Here is a 20,246-nt window from a genome sequence, read left to right as displayed (position 1 = left end):
TGCAGACGTAGAGTAGCGCATCAGGAAGGGTACACTTGGCAAGTGTTGATTTGAGCGAGCACACCGCCAGATTAAAGCCAGTCAGCCTCTGTGGCCTAATGGATAAGGCATCGGTCTCCTAAACCGGGGATTGTGGGTTCGAGTCCCACCAGAGGTACACGTTTTACTCACTGGGGCAAAATCAGTCTCACCACATACAGGTGTAATAGTTGAGAAAGTTGGTGTTTGTGAGTGCTTACAGGTATCACAGGTATGACGACGATATGAAAATTCACACTTACTGACAACCTGAAACGAAACGATGGCCATTATCAATCGACCTGTTAGCTGCGGAAGTGTTTCAAAGCGTGATGGCGCTGTGAAAGGAAACGCTATTTTAAAATTACTTGTTGGTAAACGGTATGACCCATATGAATAGTCACTTACCTGTCTTGTGTGCAGGACTTACAGTTCAGAAAGGGAATAGCCTAAGACGGCAGGTATAAGAATTGCCAGCGGAAAGTAGGTGGCTGGACTTCAATATGTCTGAGTATGTACAGGCACACAGGAAAGGCTCATGCGACGTCCCGACTCTCTGCAGACGTAGAGTAGCGCATCAGGAAGGGTACACTTGGCAAGTGTTGATTTGAGCGAGCACACCGCCAGATTAAAGCCAGTCAGCCTCTGTGGCCTAATGGATAAGGCATCGGTCTCCTAAACCGGGGATTGTGGGTTCGAGTCCCACCAGAGGTACACGTTTTACTCACTGGGGCAAAATCAGTCTCACCACATACAGGTGTAATAGTTGAGAAAGTTGGTGTTTGTGAGTGCTTACAGGTATCACAGGTATGACGACGATATGAAAATTCACACTTACTGACAACCTGAAACGAAACGATGGCCATTATCAATCGACCTGTTAGCTGCGGAAGTGTTTCAAAGCGTGATGGCGCTGTGAAAGGAAACGCTATTTTAAAATTACTTGTTGGTAAACGGTATGACCCATATGAATAGTCACTTACCTGTCTTGTGTGCAGGACTTACAGTTCAGAAAGGGAATAGCCTAAGACGGCAGGTATAAGAATTGCCAGCGGAAAGTAGGTGGCTGGACTTCAATATGTCTGAGTATGTACAGGCACACAGGAAAGGCTCATGCGACGTCCCGACTCTCTGCAGACGTAGAGTAGCGCATCAGGAAGGGTACACTTGGCAAGTGTTGATTTGAGCGAGCACACCGCCAGATTAAAGCCAGTCAGCCTCTGTGGCCTAATGGATAAGGCATCGGTCTCCTAAACCGGGGATTGTGGGTTCGAGTCCCACCAGAGGTACACGTTTTACTCACTGGGGCAAAATCAGTCTCACCACATACAGGTGTAATAGTTGAGAAAGTTGGTGTTTGTGAGTGCTTACAGGTATCACAGGTATGACGACGATATGAAAATTCACACTTACTGACAACCTGAAACGAAACGATGGCCATTATCAATCGACCTGTTAGCTGCGGAAGTGTTTCAAAGCGTGATGGCGCTGTGAAAGGAAACGCTATTTTAAAATTACTTGTTGGTAAACGGTATGACCCATATGAATAGTCACTTACCTGTCTTGTGTGCAGGACTTACAGTTCAGAAAGGGAATAGCCTAAGACGGCAGGTATAAGAATTGCCAGCGGAAAGTAGGTGGCTGGACTTCAATATGTCTGAGTATGTACAGGCACACAGGAAAGGCTCATGCGACGTCCCGACTCTCTGCAGACGTAGAGTAGCGCATCAGGAAGGGTACACTTGGCAAGTGTTGATTTGAGCGAGCACACCGCCAGATTAAAGCCAGTCAGCCTCTGTGGCCTAATGGATAAGGCATCGGTCTCCTAAACCGGGGATTGTGGGTTCGAGTCCCACCAGAGGTACACGTTTTACTCACTGGGGCAAAATCAGTCTCACCACATACAGGTGTAATAGTTGAGAAAGTTGGTGTTTGTGAGTGCTTACAGGTATCACAGGTATGACGACGATATGAAAATTCACACTTACTGACAACCTGAAACGAAACGATGGCCATTATCAATCGACCTGTTAGCTGCGGAAGTGTTTCAAAGCGTGATGGCGCTGTGAAAGGAAACGCTATTTTAAAATTACTTGTTGGTAAACGGTATGACCCATATGAATAGTCACTTACCTGTCTTGTGTGCAGGACTTACAGTTCAGAAAGGGAATAGCCTAAGACGGCAGGTATAAGAATTGCCAGCGGAAAGTAGGTGGCTGGACTTCAATATGTCTGAGTATGTACAGGCACACAGGAAAGGCTCATGCGACGTCCCGACTCTCTGCAGACGTAGAGTAGCGCATCAGGAAGGGTACACTTGGCAAGTGTTGATTTGAGCGAGCACACCGCCAGATTAAAGCCAGTCAGCCTCTGTGGCCTAATGGATAAGGCATCGGTCTCCTAAACCGGGGATTGTGGGTTCGAGTCCCACCAGAGGTACACGTTTTACTCACTGGGGCAAAATCAGTCTCACCACATACAGGTGTAATAGTTGAGAAAGTTGGTGTTTGTGAGTGCTTACAGGTATCACAGGTATGACAACGATATGAAAATTCACACTTACTGACAACCTGAAACGAAACGATGGCCATTATCAATCGACCTGTTAGCTGCGGAAGTGTTTCAAAGCGTGATGGCGCTGTGAAAGGAAACGCTATTTTAAAATTACTTGTTGGTAAACGGTATGACCCATATGAATAGTCACTTACCTGTCTTGTGTGCAGGACTTACAGTTCAGAAAGGGAATAGCCTAAGACGGCAGGTATAAGAATTGCCAGCGGAAAGTAGGTGGCTGGACTTCAATATGTCTGAGTATGTACAGGCACACAGGAAAGGCTCATGCGACGTCCCGACTCTCTGCAGACGTAGAGTAGCGCATCAGGAAGGGTACACTTGGCAAGTGTTGATTTGAGCGAGCACACCGCCAGATTAAAGCCAGTCAGCCTCTGTGGCCTAATGGATAAGGCATCGGTCTCCTAAACCGGGGATTGTGGGTTCGAGTCCCACCAGAGGTACACGTTTTACTCACTGGGGCAAAATCAGTCTCACCACATACAGGTGTAATAGTTGAGAAAGTTGGTGTTTGTGAGTGCTTACAGGTATCACAGGTATGACGACGATATGAAAATTCACACTTACTGACAACCTGAAACGAAACGATGGCCATTATCAATCGACCTGTTAGCTGCGGAAGTGTTTCAAAGCGTGATGGCGCTGTGAAAGGAAACGCTATTTTAAAATTACTTGTTGGTAAACGGTATGACCCATATGAATAGTCACTTACCTGTCTTGTGTGCAGGACTTACAGTTCAGAAAGGGAATAGCCTAAGACGGCAGGTATAAGAATTGCCAGCGGAAAGTAGGTGGCTGGACTTCAATATGTCTGAGTATGTACAGGCACACAGGAAAGGCTCATGCGACGTCCCGACTCTCTGCAGACGTAGAGTAGCGCATCAGGAAGGGTACACTTGGCAAGTGTTGATTTGAGCGAGCACACCGCCAGATTAAAGCCAGTCAGCCTCTGTGGCCTAATGGATAAGGCATCGGTCTCCTAAACCGGGGATTGTGGGTTCGAGTCCCACCAGAGGTACACGTTTTACTCACTGGGGCAAAATCAGTCTCACCACATACAGGTGTAATAGTTGAGAAAGTTGGTGTTTGTGAGTGCTTACAGGTATCACAGGTATGACGACGATATGAAAATTCACACTTACTGACAACCTGAAACGAAACGATGGCCATTATCAATCGACCTGTTAGCTGCGGAAGTGTTTCAAAGCGTGATGGCGCTGTGAAAGGAAACGCTATTTTAAAATTACTTGTTGGTAAACGGTATGACCCATATGAATAGTCACTTACCTGTCTTGTGTGCAGGACTTACAGTTCAGAAAGGGAATAGCCTAAGACGGCAGGTATAAGAATTGCCAGCGGAAAGTAGGTGGCTGGACTTCAATATGTCTGAGTATGTACAGGCACACAGGAAAGGCTCATGCGACGTCCCGACTCTCTGCAGACGTAGAGTAGCGCATCAGGAAGGGTACACTTGGCAAGTGTTGATTTGAGCGAGCACACCGCCAGATTAAAGCCAGTCAGCCTCTGTGGCCTAATGGATAAGGCATCGGTCTCCTAAACCGGGGATTGTGGGTTCGAGTCCCACCAGAGGTACACGTTTTACTCACTGGGGCAAAATCAGTCTCACCACATACAGGTGTAATAGTTGAGAAAGTTGGTGTTTGTGAGTGCTTACAGGTATCACAGGTATGACGACGATATGAAAATTCACACTTACTGACAACCTGAAACGAAACGATGGCCATTATCAATCGACCTGTTAGCTGCGGAAGTGTTTCAAAGCGTGATGGCGCTGTGAAAGGAAACGCTATTTTAAAATTACTTGTTGGTAAACGGTATGACCCATATGAATAGTCACTTACCTGTCTTGTGTGCAGGACTTACAGTTCAGAAAGGGAATAGCCTAAGACGGCAGGTATAAGAATTGCCAGCGGAAAGTAGGTGGCTGGACTTCAATATGTCTGAGTATGTACAGGCACACAGGAAAGGCTCATGCGACGTCCCGACTCTCTGCAGACGTAGAGTAGCGCATCAGGAAGGGTACACTTGGCAAGTGTTGATTTGAGCGAGCACACCGCCAGATTAAAGCCAGTCAGCCTCTGTGGCCTAATGGATAAGGCATCGGTCTCCTAAACCGGGGATTGTGGGTTCGAGTCCCACCAGAGGTACACGTTTTACTCACTGGGGCAAAATCAGTCTCACCACATACAGGTGTAATAGTTGAGAAAGTTGGTGTTTGTGAGTGCTTACAGGTATCACAGGTATGACGACGATATGAAAATTCACACTTACTGACAACCTGAAACGAAACGATGGCCATTATCAATCGACCTGTTAGCTGCGGAAGTGTTTCAAAGCGTGATGGCGCTGTGAAAGGAAACGCTATTTTAAAATTACTTGTTGGTAAACGGTATGACCCATATGAATAGTCACTTACCTGTCTTGTGTGCAGGACTTACAGTTCAGAAAGGGAATAGCCTAAGACGGCAGGTATAAGAATTGCCAGCGGAAAGTAGGTGGCTGGACTTCAATATGTCTGAGTATGTACAGGCACACAGGAAAGGCTCATGCGACGTCCCGACTCTCTGCAGACGTAGAGTAGCGCATCAGGAAGGGTACACTTGGCAAGTGTTGATTTGAGCGAGCACACCGCCAGATTAAAGCCAGTCAGCCTCTGTGGCCTAATGGATAAGGCATCGGTCTCCTAAACCGGGGATTGTGGGTTCGAGTCCCACCAGAGGTACACGTTTTACTCACTGGGGCAAAATCAGTCTCACCACATACAGGTGTAATAGTTGAGAAAGTTGGTGTTTGTGAGTGCTTACAGGTATCACAGGTATGACGACGATATGAAAATTCACACTTACTGACAACCTGAAACGAAACGATGGCCATTATCAATCGACCTGTTAGCTGCGGAAGTGTTTCAAAGCGTGATGGCGCTGTGAAAGGAAACGCTATTTTAAAATTACTTGTTGGTAAACGGTATGACCCATATGAATAGTCACTTACCTGTCTTGTGTGCAGGACTTACAGTTCAGAAAGGGAATAGCCTAAGACGGCAGGTATAAGAATTGCCAGCGGAAAGTAGGTGGCTGGACTTCAATATGTCTGAGTATGTACAGGCACACAGGAAAGGCTCATGCGACGTCCCGACTCTCTGCAGACGTAGAGTAGCGCATCAGGAAGGGTACACTTGGCAAGTGTTGATTTGAGCGAGCACACCGCCAGATTAAAGCCAGTCAGCCTCTGTGGCCTAATGGATAAGGCATCGGTCTCCTAAACCGGGGATTGTGGGTTCGAGTCCCACCAGAGGTACACGTTTTACTCACTGGGGCAAAATCAGTCTCACCACATACAGGTGTAATAGTTGAGAAAGTTGGTGTTTGTGAGTGCTTACAGGTATCACAGGTATGACAACGATATGAAAATTCACACTTACTGACAACCTGAAACGAAACGATGGCCATTATCAATCGACCTGTTAGCTGCGGAAGTGTTTCAAAGCGTGATGGCGCTGTGAAAGGAAACGCTATTTTAAAATTACTTGTTGGTAAACGGTATGACCCATATGAATAGTCACTTACCTGTCTTGTGTGCAGGACTTACAGTTCAGAAAGGGAATAGCCTAAGACGGCAGGTATAAGAATTGCCAGCGGAAAGTAGGTGGCTGGACTTCAATATGTCTGAGTATGTACAGGCACACAGGAAAGGCTCATGCGACGTCCCGACTCTCTGCAGACGTAGAGTAGCGCATCAGGAAGGGTACACTTGGCAAGTGTTGATTTGAGCGAGCACACCGCCAGATTAAAGCCAGTCAGCCTCTGTGGCCTAATGGATAAGGCATCGGTCTCCTAAACCGGGGATTGTGGGTTCGAGTCCCACCAGAGGTACACGTTTTACTCACTGGGGCAAAATCAGTCTCACCACATACAGGTGTAATAGTTGAGAAAGTTGGTGTTTGTGAGTGCTTACAGGTATCACAGGTATGACGACGATATGAAAATTCACACTTACTGACAACCTGAAACGAAACGATGGCCATTATCAATCGACCTGTTAGCTGCGGAAGTGTTTCAAAGCGTGATGGCGCTGTGAAAGGAAACGCTATTTTAAAATTACTTGTTGGTAAACGGTATGACCCATATGAATAGTCACTTACCTGTCTTGTGTGCAGGACTTACAGTTCAGAAAGGGAATAGCCTAAGACGGCAGGTATAAGAATTGCCAGCGGAAAGTAGGTGGCTGGACTTCAATATGTCTGAGTATGTACAGGCACACAGGAAAGGCTCATGCGACGTCCCGACTCTCTGCAGACGTAGAGTAGCGCATCAGGAAGGGTACACTTGGCAAGTGTTGATTTGAGCGAGCACACCGCCAGATTAAAGCCAGTCAGCCTCTGTGGCCTAATGGATAAGGCATCGGTCTCCTAAACCGGGGATTGTGGGTTCGAGTCCCACCAGAGGTACACGTTTTACTCACTGGGGCAAAATCAGTCTCACCACATACAGGTGTAATAGTTGAGAAAGTTGGTGTTTGTGAGTGCTTACAGGTATCACAGGTATGACGACGATATGAAAATTCACACTTACTGACAACCTGAAACGAAACGATGGCCATTATCAATCGACCTGTTAGCTGCGGAAGTGTTTCAAAGCTTGATGGCGCTGTGAAAGGAAACGCTATTTTAAAATTACTTGTTGGTAAACGGTATGACCCATATGAATAGTCACTTACCTGTCTTGTGTGCAGGACTTACAGTTCAGAAAGGGAATAGCCTAAGACGGCAGGTATAAGAATTGCCAGCGGAAAGTAGGTGGCTGGACTTCAATATGTCTGAGTATGTACAGGCACACAGGAAAGGCTCATGCGACGTCCCGACTCTCTGCAGACGTAGAGTAGCGCATCAGGAAGGGTACACTTGGCAAGTGTTGATTTGAGCGAGCACACCGCCAGATTAAAGCCAGTCAGCCTCTGTGGCCTAATGGATAAGGCATCGGTCTCCTAAACCGGGGATTGTGGGTTCGAGTCCCACCAGAGGTACACGTTTTACTCACTGGGGCAAAATCAGTCTCACCACATACAGGTGTAATAGTTGAGAAAGTTGGTGTTTGTGAGTGCTTACAGGTATCACAGGTATGACGACGATATGAAAATTCACACTTACTGACAACCTGAAACGAAACGATGGCCATTATCAATCGACCTGTTAGCTGCGGAAGTGTTTCAAAGCGTGATGGCGCTGTGAAAGGAAACGCTATTTTAAAATTACTTGTTGGTAAACGGTATGACCCATATGAATAGTCACTTACCTGTCTTGTGTGCAGGACTTACAGTTCAGAAAGGGAATAGCCTAAGACGGCAGGTATAAGAATTGCCAGCGGAAAGTAGGTGGCTGGACTTCAATATGTCTGAGTATGTACAGGCACACAGGAAAGGCTCATGCGACGTCCCGACTCTCTGCAGACGTAGAGTAGCGCATCAGGAAGGGTACACTTGGCAAGTGTTGATTTGAGCGAGCACACCGCCAGATTAAAGCCAGTCAGCCTCTGTGGCCTAATGGATAAGGCATCGGTCTCCTAAACCGGGGATTGTGGGTTCGAGTCCCACCAGAGGTACACGTTTTACTCACTGGGGCAAAATCAGTCTCACCACATACAGGTGTAATAGTTGAGAAAGTTGGTGTTTGTGAGTGCTTACAGGTATCACAGGTATGACGACGATATGAAAATTCACACTTACTGACAACCTGAAACGAAACGATGGCCATTATCAATCGACCTGTTAGCTGCGGAAGTGTTTCAAAGCGTGATGGCGCTGTGAAAGGAAACGCTATTTTAAAATTACTTGTTGGTAAACGGTATGACCCATATGAATAGTCACTTACCTGTCTTGTGTGCAGGACTTACAGTTCAGAAAGGGAATAGCCTAAGACGGCAGGTATAAGAATTGCCAGCGGAAAGTAGGTGGCTGGACTTCAATATGTCTGAGTATGTACAGGCACACAGGAAAGGCTCATGCGACGTCCCGACTCTCTGCAGACGTAGAGTAGCGCATCAGGAAGGGTACACTTGGCAAGTGTTGATTTGAGCGAGCACACCGCCAGATTAAAGCCAGTCAGCCTCTGTGGCCTAATGGATAAGGCATCGGTCTCCTAAACCGGGGATTGTGGGTTCGAGTCCCACCAGAGGTACACGTTTTACTCACTGGGGCAAAATCAGTCTCACCACATACAGGTGTAATAGTTGAGAAAGTTGGTGTTTGTGAGTGCTTACAGGTATCACAGGTATGACGACGATATGAAAATTCACACTTACTGACAACCTGAAACGAAACGATGGCCATTATCAATCGACCTGTTAGCTGCGGAAGTGTTTCAAAGCGTGATGGCGCTGTGAAAGGAAACGCTATTTTAAAATTACTTGTTGGTAAACGGTATGACCCATATGAATAGTCACTTACCTGTCTTGTGTGCAGGACTTACAGTTCAGAAAGGGAATAGCCTAAGACGGCAGGTATAAGAATTGCCAGCGGAAAGTAGGTGGCTGGACTTCAATATGTCTGAGTATGTACAGGCACACAGGAAAGGCTCATGCGACGTCCCGACTCTCTGCAGACGTAGAGTAGCGCATCAGGAAGGGTACACTTGGCAAGTGTTGATTTGAGCGAGCACACCGCCAGATTAAAGCCAGTCAGCCTCTGTGGCCTAATGGATAAGGCATCGGTCTCCTAAACCGGGGATTGTGGGTTCGAGTCCCACCAGAGGTACACGTTTTACTCACTGGGGCAAAATCAGTCTCACCACATACAGGTGTAATAGTTGAGAAAGTTGGTGTTTGTGAGTGCTTACAGGTATCACAGGTATGACAACGATATGAAAATTCACACTTACTGACAACCTGAAACGAAACGATGGCCATTATCAATCGACCTGTTAGCTGCGGAAGTGTTTCAAAGCGTGATGGCGCTGTGAAAGGAAACGCTATTTTAAAATTACTTGTTGGTAAACGGTATGACCCATATGAATAGTCACTTACCTGTCTTGTGTGCAGGACTTACAGTTCAGAAAGGGAATAGCCTAAGACGGCAGGTATAAGAATTGCCAGCGGAAAGTAGGTGGCTGGACTTCAATATGTCTGAGTATGTACAGGCACACAGGAAAGGCTCATGCGACGTCCCGACTCTCTGCAGACGTAGAGTAGCGCATCAGGAAGGGTACACTTGGCAAGTGTTGATTTGAGCGAGCACACCGCCAGATTAAAGCCAGTCAGCCTCTGTGGCCTAATGGATAAGGCATCGGTCTCCTAAACCGGGGATTGTGGGTTCGAGTCCCACCAGAGGTACACGTTTTACTCACTGGGGCAAAATCAGTCTCACCACATACAGGTGTAATAGTTGAGAAAGTTGGTGTTTGTGAGTGCTTACAGGTATCACAGGTATGACGACGATATGAAAATTCACACTTACTGACAACCTGAAACGAAACGATGGCCATTATCAATCGACCTGTTAGCTGCGGAAGTGTTTCAAAGCGTGATGGCGCTGTGAAAGGAAACGCTATTTTAAAATTACTTGTTGGTAAACGGTATGACCCATATGAATAGTCACTTACCTGTCTTGTGTGCAGGACTTACAGTTCAGAAAGGGAATAGCCTAAGACGGCAGGTATAAGAATTGCCAGCGGAAAGTAGGTGGCTGGACTTCAATATGTCTGAGTATGTACAGGCACACAGGAAAGGCTCATGCGACGTCCCGACTCTCTGCAGACGTAGAGTAGCGCATCAGGAAGGGTACACTTGGCAAGTGTTGATTTGAGCGAGCACACCGCCAGATTAAAGCCAGTCAGCCTCTGTGGCCTAATGGATAAGGCATCGGTCTCCTAAACCGGGGATTGTGGGTTCGAGTCCCACCAGAGGTACACGTTTTACTCACTGGGGCAAAATCAGTCTCACCACATACAGGTGTAATAGTTGAGAAAGTTGGTGTTTGTGAGTGCTTACAGGTATCACAGGTATGACGACGATATGAAAATTCACACTTACTGACAACCTGAAACGAAACGATGGCCATTATCAATCGACCTGTTAGCTGCGGAAGTGTTTCAAAGCGTGATGGCGCTGTGAAAGGAAACGCTATTTTAAAATTACTTGTTGGTAAACGGTATGACCCATATGAATAGTCACTTACCTGTCTTGTGTGCAGGACTTACAGTTCAGAAAGGGAATAGCCTAAGACGGCAGGTATAAGAATTGCCAGCGGAAAGTAGGTGGCTGGACTTCAATATGTCTGAGTATGTACAGGCACACAGGAAAGGCTCATGCGACGTCCCGACTCTCTGCAGACGTAGAGTAGCGCATCAGGAAGGGTACACTTGGCAAGTGTTGATTTCAGCGAGCACACCGCCAGCTTAACGCCAGTCAGCCTCTCGGGCGGTGTTTACGTGTGCTTCGCAGTCGGCGACGGTTCTTCGCGGTGACTGTTTCTTCGCTGCTGTAGTCAGCTGAACTGTAAGTTAACATGGATTCTGAAGACCGAGAAAATAATATCCAGTGCGAATTTGATAGAAACGTAACCCGACCGTCTGCTTTCGAAATTCATTCGTGGATGAAAAATGACTTGCAAATTCCTGAAAGTGAAGTGCTAGGATTGCAATTAGACGCGTTCCTGAACTCTTTGTTCGTAAAATTGAAATGTCCGGAATTGTGTGATGCTCTTGTCAGTGAAAATGGTGGCGTACGTAAATTCAAACACTCTGATGGGACAATTAGCAATGTGACTCTGTCGAATGCTGGATTCGGTATTCGAAATGTTCGGGTATTCAATCTGCCGTTTGAGACTAGGAATGAGACAATAGCTCGTAGCCTTATGCCTTATGGCACAGTTTTGTCGATTACAAAAGAAAAGTGGTCGTCCGCTTATATATATCAGGTTGAGAACGGTATCCGTAGTGTAAAGATGATTGTGAGGAAGCACGTTCCCTCGTTTTTGGTTATGGCCGGCCACCGGGCTTTTATTTCTTATAGTGGTCAGCCGCAAACGTGTTCCTATTGCAATGCCACAGACCATTTCAGACAAAATTGTCCTAGGCGTAGGCGCCCTGTGCAGCTACCGCCCCGTGGGCAAGATGACGACGCGTCGTACGCGGCCGTGTTGTTAGGTGTTCCCCGTTCACCGGCACGTTCCGCGGAAACGGAAACGCCGTTAGTTGCTGCGGTCGCGATGGATGTCGATGCCACTGCCACCGGTTCTGATACTGTTCAATCCTTGTCCGTACTTTCTCAGTCAGTTCCCGCCGCTACTGTACCGATTCCGCCTTCGGCTGTGCCTGAAGCTCCGGAACGGACCGGATCAGAACCCGTTCAGGTGGTTACCCCCCCTGTTGCTGTAGTGGATTCGTCACCATCCACTTCCGTACCTCACGGGTTTCCGGACGCGGTTCCTGCCTCACAGGAACCAAAGCCCAGGCGTGAAAGTGTTTCGGAGAGGCGTGGCAATACTGACCGCTTCCGCAGTGCCAGTAGCTCGCGGATTTTAGACACACGGTCTTTTTCTCGCGGAGAACGCAGCCCGTCTCCGGAATGGACGCAGGTTCCCCGTCCGAAGTCAAAACAAAAACAAAAATCTGTGCAAAAGCCGGCGCACAAGCCCTTGCCTCGCCCCGTAGTCGAATCTCGGCCGTCGGTTGCGGGGGGGCGTCGTCCACAGCGTCCTGTGGCGAGCAGTCAGCCAGCGCCTACGACAAGTGTGTCGGCAGACAGGCGGGAACAGGTTGTACAGCAGTTAAAGGAAATGTTGCACCACTCTGATGTAACTCTTGCAATGGACACTACGACGTCTCAGGCAACGAACCCGGCACAACTTTCGGTTAAGCGTAAGGCGGAAGACACCCCCCAGCGTCGCACGCGTCCCCCTTCGCAGGATTCCGCGTCTGCACCTCCCACACAAGAACCGTCTACTTCAGCTGCACCGTCTGAACGTTGTGACTGGGCAGACGATATGGAGGAGGAGGGTGGGTCCACTCCTGCCGTCTAATTTGTTTTATTTGTTTTTCCTTGTTGTCTATGGTAGCCCGCCCTCCATCAGTTGTGGCTACTATTAATCTTAATAAATTGGAGTCGCCTGTGAAGTTTGCAAGTTTTGTGGGTTTTTTAAATTACATTGCTGCTGACGTCGTGTTTTTGCAGGAGGTTGTGATAGATCTACTTCACTCCATTCCGGGCTATCAAGTACTCTTGAACTTTGATGTCGAGTGCAATTGTGGTACTGCCATTTTAATTCGTGTTGGTCATGACTATAGTAATGTCGCTACAATTCCTAACGGTCGTGGTGTAGCTTGCACGATCAACAACGTAAGATATATTAACGTGTACGCCCCTTCTGGTGCCGACGGGCAGCCACGTCGCCGTGTGTTTTATAGCAGTGATATTTGTCACCTTTTACAGGGCCCCCACCTGCCTGTAGTCATGGGCGGCGATTTTAATTGCGTGCTGGACGATAGAGATCAGGAGCCACGGCCGTATAAGTGCCTAGAATTACAGACGCTCGTTGCTGAGATGAATTTAATTGACTCGTGGTGTTATTTACACCCGCGGGCCGTGGGCTTTACTTTCTTTTATCCCACGGGAAGGAGTCGGCTCGATAGGATTTACGTTTCTCGTGATAAACAGCACTGTCTTACGGACTCCTCTGTTCACCCCGTGATTTTTTCCGATCATTGTGCGTATGTCTGCCGCTTTCATTCTCTATTGGCGGATAAACCCCGCGCAAGTCGATTATGGAAGTTTAATGTGCGACATCTCTCACACCCACATTTTGCGCCGGTTATCGTGCGTGTGTGGCAGAGGGTGCTGAAATATCGTGGTCTATATGCCTCCACTTTGTCTTGGTGGGTAGAATTTGTTAAGCCGGCATTACGCAAGGCCATCCTGGAGTTCAGTCAGGATGTTGCTCACTGGGAGCGTTCTACATTGCAATTTTACGAGAGCTGTTTAAATGATGCCATCCACCTGCACACAAACAATCCCGCTCTTCGGATGGCGACAATTCGGCGTATAAAACTCCGTCTTCTGGATTTGAAACGGGAATCGTTGCGCGGATCTGTCGTACGGAGCCGAGCCCCCGGGGCGCTTGCTGATGAAGCGCCTTCCGTGTTTCATCAGCTGCGCGAACGCCGGCGCGCAAAGCGACGTTACGTCACAGAGCTGGAATCAGCTGACGGTGCGCGGCTTAATAGCCAGGCGGCAATTCTTGCCGAGGCCCACCGTCACTTCATCGAACTTTTCAGTGAGAAATACACTGATGCTGCCGCGATTTCCGAGCTTCTCCACGACGTTCCATACGTCTTATCCGTAGCGGATCGCCGTCGTCTCACAGAAAACTTTACCGTGGACGAAGTGGGTGATGTCTTAAAACTGTGTTCCCAGAACAAATCACCGGGCGCTGATGGGTTGCCACCGGAATTTTATCTGCATTTTTGGCACTTGTTTGGCTCTACCCTGACTGACGTTTTTAATGAAATTTTAAATGGTGTGGATGTCCCTGCGTCCTTCCTGGAAGGTATTGTGGTCTTGGTTCCAAAGGTTCCGGTCACCAGGAAACTGTGCAATCTTAGACCAATCACCCTTCTTAATGGTGATTACAAACTCTTCACCAAATGTGTCTCTTCCCGCTTGAAGCTGGTCATGAAAAAACTCATTAGTCCCTTTCAATACTGTGCAGTGCCTCAACGCACTCTCTATGGTGCTGTGTCGACATACCGAGATGCCATTGCCTATGCTTCGACGAATAGGATTCCTTTTGGCATTTTATCCGTCGATTTTGCAATGGCTTTTGACAGAGTTAGCCACATATATCTCCGGCGAGTGCTCCAGAAGTTTGGTTTCGGTGTAAAGTATATAACTATGATTTTTAACCTTTTCCAAAATTCCACCTCACGGATTAGTATCAATGGACTTTTATCGGAACCTGTTCCGCTCTGCTGTTCCGTCAAACAAGGGTGCCCTCTGTCAATGGCGCTTTACGCTATTTCCTTAGATCCTTTGTTGCGTAAGTTGCATAGTGTTTGTAGGGGAATACGTATTGGGAATGAGAAGCACGTTTGTCGCGCTTATGCTGACGACCTTGGCCTCTTGGTGTCCTCGGCTACCGACTTTGCTACAATACGCGCAGTTCTTACACAGTATGAACGTGCATCCGGTGCGAGCATCAATACCCGTAAGACGGTTTTTCTGCCTATTTATGCAGCGACACGTGGCTTCAAACGCCCATGGTTTACAGTGAAGCAGGAACACAAAATTTTGGGTGTTCGCTTTCGGGCCAATCTGTTACAGACTGCGTCCTACAACTGGCGTATTGTCTTAAATGGCATACGAGCTATGGCTAGCCTGTCCGCTACTCGCACCCTCGCATTAACACAGCGGGTGATTTTAATAAATGTTTTCTTGCTCAGCAAAGCCTGGTACCTCGCACAGTTATTTCAGGTACCCAAGAATTTGGGCAGAGCCATAACACAGGCAGTCTATTGGCTATTGTGGCGGGGACATATTTTCAAGGTGTCTTACGAAACATGTACTTTACCGCGCGAACAGGGTGGGCTCGGGCTCATTCATTTTGCTATGAAAACCGCAGCATTGCTCCTTCATCGGACGAGCGTCACCATTGAACAGGATCCGTCGAGCCCCACAGCTGTTCTGTTCGCTATTCATCGGCCTCTATCTGAAGCAGCACCTCTCGACCCGACTACAATACCGTTTCAGCTGCGTTATGTTCGAGAATACTACATTCAAAAAAGTTATCTCGCCGCCGACGTACTCGACCATCGCACACGGACTGTGAAACGTGTCTACCAGGGACTAAGAGGACGGCCAGTCGGTAATAAGATGGAGGCGCGCTACCCGCGATCTGCGTGGCGGACGGTGTGGGCTCACGTTCATGCTCCCTTCTTGTCAGCGGACGTCAGCAGCTTTTGGTACCAAGTGGTTAACAGAATTCTTCCCACCAACGAAAAGCTGCGCCGCATTCACTTATCTCCATCGAGCTTGTGTGAAGACTGTCGTCAAGACGACACCTTAGAACATCGTTTCGTGTGCCTGAGGTCACGGTCGACTTGGAACATTGCCGCCAGGATGCTCGCACTTATCAACCGGACCAGCGCTGCCGCTTTTTCTGCGGACACGGCATTGATCCCGGACTTCAACCCTTATCCGCATACGAAGCGTGCCGCCACTGCATGGATCGTGGCTCACACTGTGTTCGCCCTCCTGCAATTGCGACTTACGGACGACTATGCCTATCTGGTTTATTTGTCCACGCAACATGACCTCACTAAATCCAGGAAAGACTATGCCAAAATCTTTGCCAATTTTCTGCAAATTGCACTTGCATTTGCCCACGACAAACTGTTGTAATCAACACTTCACTGCTGCGACTTTTCTTTACTTCTGTGTTTTGCATTGTCTCCGGGTCCGGATACATAGTTAATGCAAATTGAATGCTACAGGAACAGTGAATCATAACAAGTACGATGCTTACGCTTGTGCAGCACTACAATGTGGAAATTACGACAAAAAGTTTAACACAGTGTTATCCTGTGTTTGTGTGTGTTTGTGTTTTGCTGTCATTTAGTGATTTCTTTCTGTTTTTCATTCATTTTTTTTATACCATCTGGTTCCTCCGTTATCGGCGTACATTCACGGGTGCGTTGCGCACGCCGCTGCCACGGAGATTGTTTGCTTTTTAAGAACAGAGGATTTTTTACTTTCTTTTTAAACACGTCGGAGAGGATTGTGTTTTACTTCCCTTTATCCGCCGGACAGTTCGGAAAGTTCGGGAGTATATTCATTCCTTTGATATGTGTCGATTATTTTACTTTTTGTGACTTTTTTCATTACCCATTTTAATGGCCGCCACGAAGCATTTTGAACATAATATCATGGGACGTGTGAAGGGTGTTCCTTCCCTGTGACTGAGAGGACTAACTCAGGCAGTCATTGCTTTTCTTCTTTTTTTTAAATTTTATTCTTTTTATTGAGTTTAGGTGTAAAGCGCCTGATGCGCTGTTATTCTTTCATTTTTTATTTTAAGGCGTGAAGGCGCGAAGCGACTGCTTAGCTGTCAATATAGGCCTGCACTTTCACTTCAAGTGGATTTTAGTTTTCCTTTGATGCTTCACTAGCGGTGGACAGCCACAAGAAACTTTCCTCGCAGCAATCCCGTATCTCCGATTTCATCACTTCATCTTGAACACCAACGTCTTCCAAGGAACCATACCGAGAAGTTTACGGTTTTTCCACTGAATGGACAGTGCAACAATTCGTCTTTTCTGTTTGCAAGCAGCACCGTTTATTTATAGCTGATGAAGCTCGCCGAAGAAGGCATAACTTGGAGAGCGCAAGGCCGGGCTATAAGGGGAGTTGGGAAAAAAAAAAAAAAAAAAAAAAAAAAAAAAAAAAAAAAAAAAAGAGGTACACGTTTTACTCACTGGGGCAAAATCAGTCTCACCACATACAGGTGTAATAGTTGAGAAAGTTGGTGTTTGTGAGTGCTTACAGGTATCACAGGTATGACGACGATATGAAAATTCACACTTACTGACAACCTGAAACGAAACGATGGCCATTATCAATCGACCTGTTAGCTGCGGAAGTGTTTCAAAGCGTGATGGCGCTGTGAAAGGAAACGCTATTTTAAAATTACTTGTTGGTAAACGGTATGACCCATATGAATAGTCACTTACCTGTCTTGTGTGCAGGACTTACAGTTCAGAAAGGGAATAGCCTAAGACGGCAGGTATAAGAATTGCCAGCGGAAAGTAGGTGGCTGGACTTCAATATGTCTGAGTATGTACAGGCACACAGGAAAGGCTCATGCGACGTCCCGACTCTCTGCAGACGTAGAGTAGCGCATCAGGAAGGGTACACTTGGCAAGTGTTGATTTGAGCGAGCACACCGCCAGATTAAAGCCAGTCAGCCTCTGTGGCCTAATGGATAAGGCATCGGTCTCCTAAACCGGGGATTGTGGGTTCGAGTCCCACCAGAGGTACACGTTTTACTCACTGGGGCAAAATCAGTCTCACCACATACAGGTGTAATAGTTGAGAAAGTTGGTGTTTGTGAGTGCTTACAGGTATCACAGGTATGACGACGATATGAAAATTCACACTTACTGACAACCTGAAACGAAACGATGGCCATTATCAATCGACCTGTTAGCTGCGGAAGTGTTTCAAAGCGTGATGGCGCTGTGAAAGGAAACGCTATTTTAAAATTACTTGTTGGTAAACGGTATGACCCATATGAATAGTCACTTACCTGTCTTGTGTGCAGGACTTACAGTTCAGAAAGGGAATAGCCTAAGACGGCAGGTATAAGAATTGCCAGCGGAAAGTAGGTGGCTGGACTTCAATATGTCTGAGTATGTACAGGCACACAGGAAAGGCTCATGCGACGTCCCGACTCTCTGCAGACGTAGAGTAGCGCATCAGGAAGGGTACACTTGGCAAGTGTTGATTTGAGCGAGCACACCGCCAGATTAAAGCCAGTCAGCCTCTGTGGCCTAATGGATAAGGCATCGGTCTCCTAAACCGGGGATTGTGGGTTCGAGTCCCACCAGAGGTACACGTTTTACTCACTGGGGCAAAATCAGTCTCACCACATACAGGTGTAATAGTTGAGAAAGTTGGTGTTTGTGAGTGCTTACAGGTATCACAGGTATGACGACGATATGAAAATTCACACTTACTGACAACCTGAAACGAAACGATGGCCATTATCAATCGACCTGTTAGCTGCGGAAGTGTTTCAAAGCGTGATGGCGCTGTGAAAGGAAACGCTATTTTAAAATTACTTGTTGGTAAACGGTATGACCCATATGAATAGTCACTTACCTGTCTTGTGTGCAGGACTTACAGTTCAGAAAGGGAATAGCCTAAGACGGCAGGTATAAGAATTGCCAGCGGAAAGTAGGTGGCTGGACTTCAATATGTCTGAGTATGTACAGGCACACAGGAAAGGCTCATGCGACGTCCCGACTCTCTGCAGACGTAGAGTAGCGCATCAGGAAGGGTACACTTGGCAAGTGTTGATTTGAGCGAGCACACCGCCAGCTTAAAGCCAGTCAGCCTCTGTGGCCTAATGGATAAGGCATCGGTCTCCTAAACCGGGGATTGTGGGTTCGAGTCCCACCAGAGGTACACGTTTTACTCACTGGGGCAAAATCAGTCTCACCACATACAGGTGTAATAGTTGAGAAAGTTGGTGTTTGTGAGTGCTTACAGGTATCACAGGTATGACGACGATATGAAAATTCACACTTACTGACAACCTGAAACGAAACGATGGCCATTATCAATCGACCTGTTAGCTGCGGAAGTGTTTCAAAGCGTGATGGCGCTGTGAAAGGAAACGCTATTTTAAAATTACTTGTTGGTAAACGGTATGACCCATATGAATAGTCACTTACCTGTCTTGTGTGCAGGACTTACAGTTCAGAAAGGGAATAGCCTAAGACGGCAGGTATAAGAATTGCCAGCGGAAAGTAGGTGGCTGGACTTCAATATGTCTGAGTATGTACAGGCACACAGGAAAGGCTCATGCGACGTCCCGACTCTCTGCAGACGTAGAGTAGCGCATCAGGAAGGGTACACTTGGCAAGTGTTGATTTGAGCGAGCACACCGCCAGATTAAAGCCAGTCAGCCTCTGTGGCCTAATGGATAAGGCATCGGTCTCCTAAACCGGGGATTGTGGGTTCGAGTCCCACCAGAGGTACACGTTTTACTCACTGGGGCAAAATCAGTCTCACCACATACAGGTGTAATAGTTGAGAAAGTTGGTGTTTGTGAGTGCTTACAGGTATCACAGGTATGACGACGATATGAAAATTCACACTTACTGACAACCTGAAACGAAACGATGGCCATTATCAATCGACCTGTTAGCTGCGGAAGTGTTTCAAAGCGTGATGGCGCTGTGAAAGGAAACGCTATTTTAAAATTACTTGTTGGTAAACGGTATGACCCATATGAATAGTCACTTACCTGTCTTGTGTGCAGGACTTACAGTTCAGAAAGGGAATAGCCTAAGACGGCAGGTATAAGAATTGCCAGCGGAAAGTAGGTGGCTGGACTTCAATATGTCTGAGTATGTACAGGCACACAGGAAAGGCTCATGCGACGTCCCGACTCTCTGCAGACGTAGAGTAGCGCATCAGGAAGGGTACACTTGGCAAGTGTTGATTTGAGCGAGCACACCGCCAGATTAAAGCCAGTCAGCCTCTGTGGCCTAATGGATAAGGCATCGGTCTCCTAAACCGGGGATTGTGGGTTCGAGTCCCACCAGAGGTACACGTTTTACTCACTGGGGCAAAATCAGTCTCACCACATACAGGTGTAATAGTTGAGAAAGTTGGTGTTTGTGAGTGCTTACAGGTATCACAGGTATGACGACGATATGAAAATTCACACTTACTGACAACCTGAAACGAAACGATGGCCATTATCAATCGACCTGTTAGCTGCGGAAGTGTTTCAAAGCGTGATGGCGCTGTGAAAGGAAACGCTATTTTAAAATTACTTGTTGGTAAACGGTATGACCCATATGAATAGTCACTTACCTGTCTTGTGTGCAGGACTTACAGTTCAGAAAGGGAATAGCCTAAGAC

The 20,246-nt window shown here is 47.2% G+C and overlaps 24 non-coding genes across 24 annotated transcripts; all 24 read left to right on the top strand.

Moving 5' to 3' along the window:
• The first annotated feature begins 84 nt into the window (after positions 1-84).
• On the top strand, positions 85-157 carry Trnar-ccu (transfer RNA arginine (anticodon CCU)). Its single transcript has one exon. It is a non-coding gene; the product is annotated as a tRNA-Arg (tRNA).
• A 502-nt stretch (positions 158-659) lies between these two features.
• On the top strand, positions 660-732 carry Trnar-ccu (transfer RNA arginine (anticodon CCU)). The gene has a single exon. It is a non-coding gene; the product is annotated as a tRNA-Arg (tRNA).
• A 502-nt stretch (positions 733-1,234) lies between these two features.
• Positions 1,235-1,307, top strand: Trnar-ccu (transfer RNA arginine (anticodon CCU)). The gene has a single exon. It is a non-coding gene; the product is annotated as a tRNA-Arg (tRNA).
• A 502-nt stretch (positions 1,308-1,809) lies between these two features.
• Trnar-ccu (transfer RNA arginine (anticodon CCU)) lies at positions 1,810-1,882 on the top strand. Its single transcript has one exon. It is a non-coding gene; the product is annotated as a tRNA-Arg (tRNA).
• A 502-nt stretch (positions 1,883-2,384) lies between these two features.
• Trnar-ccu (transfer RNA arginine (anticodon CCU)) lies at positions 2,385-2,457 on the top strand. Its single transcript has one exon. It is a non-coding gene; the product is annotated as a tRNA-Arg (tRNA).
• A 502-nt stretch (positions 2,458-2,959) lies between these two features.
• Trnar-ccu (transfer RNA arginine (anticodon CCU)) lies at positions 2,960-3,032 on the top strand. Its single transcript has one exon. It is a non-coding gene; the product is annotated as a tRNA-Arg (tRNA).
• Positions 3,033-3,534: 502 nt separating this feature from the next.
• Trnar-ccu (transfer RNA arginine (anticodon CCU)) lies at positions 3,535-3,607 on the top strand. The gene has a single exon. It is a non-coding gene; the product is annotated as a tRNA-Arg (tRNA).
• Positions 3,608-4,109: 502 nt separating this feature from the next.
• Trnar-ccu (transfer RNA arginine (anticodon CCU)) lies at positions 4,110-4,182 on the top strand. Its single transcript has one exon. It is a non-coding gene; the product is annotated as a tRNA-Arg (tRNA).
• A 502-nt stretch (positions 4,183-4,684) lies between these two features.
• On the top strand, positions 4,685-4,757 carry Trnar-ccu (transfer RNA arginine (anticodon CCU)). Its single transcript has one exon. It is a non-coding gene; the product is annotated as a tRNA-Arg (tRNA).
• A 502-nt stretch (positions 4,758-5,259) lies between these two features.
• Trnar-ccu (transfer RNA arginine (anticodon CCU)) lies at positions 5,260-5,332 on the top strand. Its single transcript has one exon. It is a non-coding gene; the product is annotated as a tRNA-Arg (tRNA).
• Positions 5,333-5,834: 502 nt separating this feature from the next.
• Positions 5,835-5,907, top strand: Trnar-ccu (transfer RNA arginine (anticodon CCU)). Its single transcript has one exon. It is a non-coding gene; the product is annotated as a tRNA-Arg (tRNA).
• Positions 5,908-6,409: 502 nt separating this feature from the next.
• Trnar-ccu (transfer RNA arginine (anticodon CCU)) lies at positions 6,410-6,482 on the top strand. The gene has a single exon. It is a non-coding gene; the product is annotated as a tRNA-Arg (tRNA).
• Positions 6,483-6,984: 502 nt separating this feature from the next.
• Positions 6,985-7,057, top strand: Trnar-ccu (transfer RNA arginine (anticodon CCU)). The gene has a single exon. It is a non-coding gene; the product is annotated as a tRNA-Arg (tRNA).
• A 502-nt stretch (positions 7,058-7,559) lies between these two features.
• Trnar-ccu (transfer RNA arginine (anticodon CCU)) lies at positions 7,560-7,632 on the top strand. Its single transcript has one exon. It is a non-coding gene; the product is annotated as a tRNA-Arg (tRNA).
• A 502-nt stretch (positions 7,633-8,134) lies between these two features.
• Trnar-ccu (transfer RNA arginine (anticodon CCU)) lies at positions 8,135-8,207 on the top strand. The gene has a single exon. It is a non-coding gene; the product is annotated as a tRNA-Arg (tRNA).
• Positions 8,208-8,709: 502 nt separating this feature from the next.
• Positions 8,710-8,782, top strand: Trnar-ccu (transfer RNA arginine (anticodon CCU)). The gene has a single exon. It is a non-coding gene; the product is annotated as a tRNA-Arg (tRNA).
• Positions 8,783-9,284: 502 nt separating this feature from the next.
• Trnar-ccu (transfer RNA arginine (anticodon CCU)) lies at positions 9,285-9,357 on the top strand. The gene has a single exon. It is a non-coding gene; the product is annotated as a tRNA-Arg (tRNA).
• A 502-nt stretch (positions 9,358-9,859) lies between these two features.
• On the top strand, positions 9,860-9,932 carry Trnar-ccu (transfer RNA arginine (anticodon CCU)). The gene has a single exon. It is a non-coding gene; the product is annotated as a tRNA-Arg (tRNA).
• A 502-nt stretch (positions 9,933-10,434) lies between these two features.
• Positions 10,435-10,507, top strand: Trnar-ccu (transfer RNA arginine (anticodon CCU)). Its single transcript has one exon. It is a non-coding gene; the product is annotated as a tRNA-Arg (tRNA).
• A 7,049-nt stretch (positions 10,508-17,556) lies between these two features.
• On the top strand, positions 17,557-17,629 carry Trnar-ccu (transfer RNA arginine (anticodon CCU)). The gene has a single exon. It is a non-coding gene; the product is annotated as a tRNA-Arg (tRNA).
• Positions 17,630-18,131: 502 nt separating this feature from the next.
• On the top strand, positions 18,132-18,204 carry Trnar-ccu (transfer RNA arginine (anticodon CCU)). Its single transcript has one exon. It is a non-coding gene; the product is annotated as a tRNA-Arg (tRNA).
• A 502-nt stretch (positions 18,205-18,706) lies between these two features.
• On the top strand, positions 18,707-18,779 carry Trnar-ccu (transfer RNA arginine (anticodon CCU)). The gene has a single exon. It is a non-coding gene; the product is annotated as a tRNA-Arg (tRNA).
• A 502-nt stretch (positions 18,780-19,281) lies between these two features.
• Trnar-ccu (transfer RNA arginine (anticodon CCU)) lies at positions 19,282-19,354 on the top strand. The gene has a single exon. It is a non-coding gene; the product is annotated as a tRNA-Arg (tRNA).
• Positions 19,355-19,856: 502 nt separating this feature from the next.
• Positions 19,857-19,929, top strand: Trnar-ccu (transfer RNA arginine (anticodon CCU)). The gene has a single exon. It is a non-coding gene; the product is annotated as a tRNA-Arg (tRNA).
• The last annotated feature ends 317 nt before the right edge of the window (positions 19,930-20,246 follow it).

This window comes from Schistocerca serialis, chromosome 1 (genome assembly GCF_023864345.2).
Source record: "Schistocerca serialis cubense isolate TAMUIC-IGC-003099 chromosome 1, iqSchSeri2.2, whole genome shotgun sequence".
Taxonomy (NCBI): domain Eukaryota; kingdom Metazoa; phylum Arthropoda; class Insecta; order Orthoptera; family Acrididae; genus Schistocerca; species Schistocerca serialis.
The sequence above is the reverse complement of the archived record's forward strand: the minus strand, read 5'-3'. Positions and strand labels throughout refer to the sequence as shown.